Source organism: Priapulus caudatus, unplaced genomic scaffold, assembly GCF_000485595.1.
Source record: "Priapulus caudatus unplaced genomic scaffold, Priapulus_caudatus-5.0.1 Scaffold2504, whole genome shotgun sequence".
NCBI classification, from domain to species: domain Eukaryota; kingdom Metazoa; phylum Priapulida; class Priapulimorpha; order Priapulimorphida; family Priapulidae; genus Priapulus; species Priapulus caudatus.
Genome location: NW_014579565.1, coordinates 3222 through 6123, shown reverse-complemented (window position 1 = coordinate 6123; position 2902 = coordinate 3222).

Genomic DNA, 2902 nt, shown 5'->3' with positions numbered 1-2902 from the left:
TTTACAACAATTTAATAACAACAAATAATTTTTACAACAATTTAATTTTTTAATTTTTTTAATAGGGTCAGAGTGGGTCAATAGGGCTAAGGTCACAATGCACCATAAAACAGGAGTTTCAGGCACGCGATTTGTATCAACCAATGGGATTAGGGAGGTATACAGAATGCAGAAGGTTGCTGAAATGATGTGTACGCAACTGCGTATCTGGATATCTGCGCTTAACAAAGGTGTCACTACGCACGACTTAAATGTTACGTTAGAGTTACTTCTTTGCTCCGTAGCAACAGACCTCAGATGAGCCCAGACGCTCTGCGGCTCTTGTTTAGTTTAGTAATGTAGGAAGAAAAGAAGGAACGTGTTTAAGAACGTGTTTACGATTGCAAAAGCTCTAGTGATTGTCAGAGAATGGCAACAGGCACGCATGCTTGACGTCGTGCCCTATAACATCCACTGTACAATTTGTAATACAGACGAACACTATAATCTAGGATTCATCCAAGCCGTATAATATCGACAGCTAATATGATACCCTGCTGTATAAGAATTCAACCCCGAAGCCATCGATCGTTGTTTATCCTCCATCTTAACCACCTGCCTTCGCCGAGCATTCCGCCTCCGTTTGCTTTATTGGCCCCCGTCATAATAGTAATCTCAATGCCCTGACAACCCGTTCTTAGAGCATTTGCGATTCAAGCTCAAGGGTGTAACTTCGCTTTAGTCGCTCTCAATACGTATAGGAAGGTTTATCGACGCGAAGGCTGCTTACTAACTGGGTCTTCGTCTTATTTTGATGTTTACAGTTTTCACCGATCACTAGATGACTAGGTGGCGGTCTTCTGGGAAGCTGTGAGGGTCGCCGTGGCAACCCGGGCACACGGATAGAGGTAAGCACTGCTCGACAACACACGCACGAAACACACGGCGAAGAAAATGTCTGACAGTTGTCAGTAGCTGCGTTCTTAATCTTCACCCAAATCTTTTACAGTTACCACTATCTGCTTCTTTAAACTTCAACCAAACCAACCGTAGTCTTAGCGCACTAAAGACCAAACACTAAGCGTGTGCGAGATACGGTAGCGCTGGTGATCAAAGTACATTGGTGTGTGAGTTACCGTGTATATTACCGTGTATAGGTTATTACTAGGCTGGCCGACAACGCTTACTGCGGCGGCGGCGGCATCTCGTTTGTCCATTAACGTGATTTGTTGTTTACACGTCAGTGATTAAGATGTCGGTGAAGCTTGGTCGTTGACAGTAGCTATCTCTCTTCTTGTTCGTTGTGTCGGCGCCTGACTCTTTCTTCTACCCATCACTATCTTCTCCCACTCTCACATACTCTGTCTTTCCCTCTCTCTCACACACACACACACACCCACCCACATTCTCTCTCTCTCTCTCTCTCTCTCTCTCTCTCTCTCTCTCTCTCTCTCTCTCTTCTCTCTCCACACACACACCTACCCACATTCTCTCTCTCTTTCTCTTCACACCCACACCCACATTATCTCTCTCTCTCTCTCTCACACCACATACACCCACCCACACACCCACCACATTCTCTCTCTCTCTCATGTTTCTCCTCGCTATCTGTATATATGCATTCGATCATACCTCTTTCTCTCTCTCCCGCTATCTCTATCAATCAATCCAATCCACCCTTTCCATCCAGTCCAATATATCCTTACATCCATCCCATCCATCCACTTTATCCATCCAACACGCACACGCACGTACATTTGACACCTACACGCAACGCACCCCACCCCACACATACACGCACGCACCCGCACCACATTACACCTAACACGCACCACACAATACACGCTACGAACCTGCCACCCAACCCACACACATACCACGACGCACCCGACACACACATTTACACGCACGGCACGCACGTTCATATTGCTCTCTGTCGCTCCCATTCCTAATGCATTCTCTCGGCCCTCTCCAAACAATTCCCTCACGTCCGTTGCGTCAGGGAGTGCTGTGGGACGTTTGGCGCGCGCACGCACTGGCCGCGTTGAATTACTTCGTTATATTTTGAAGAAAAAAGATAGAATGTCTGAGCGCCGTGTTTCAGACCCGCTGCTAGCTGATCACCATTGGGTAACGGCGGAGCGGCTTGCGGCGTCAGGCGGAATGTAAGAACAGGTGCGACACACCTCTACGCTGCGTGCTGCTCCTCACCTGTCCGCACCCCGGCCGAGCTGCTCCCGGCACGCGCGCACAATCGGGCGGACGGCGAGTGACGATGCGAGGGTTGAGGTCGCCGAAAAGCTGCCGTCGGCCGCATGCATCGACGCGGGGATAGATTCGCCCATGCATCCATCCATTTAGCGGTTTAATTCATTACGGCATTTTTTCCAGAAGGTCGCGCGAACGTGGCCCCTCCTCCCTCCAATAATAAGCATTAGGCGTTCGACGCTGGGCAATTAGGATATCGCGAGCTGATTAGAGACGACCTGCTTGTTGTGATGGCAGACGGCGCTTGGCTGGCCATAGTCCGGCCTTGATCTGTTTGTGAGTCTCACAATAGAGACGCAGTGGGCACAAGAATTCGCCTAAGCAGCATCGTTTCGCTGCGGGTATGTATGTGGACCGACCAGCCTGCCAGCTACACACGCACGCCAACTCACGCCCCGTACGACGCGCCACGACGCACTTCACACGCACGCACGTACACACGCACGCAATGTACCACACGCACGCACGTACCACGCGCACGCACGTACACATCGCACGCATGTACCGGCGTACGCCATCGCACTGTACACATCGCACGCACGTACACCGCGTACGCAGTACGCCATCGCATGTACGACACGTACACACGCACGTCGCATGTACACACGCAGTACACCCGCTGCCACGCATCGTTACCACGGCACGCATGTACACG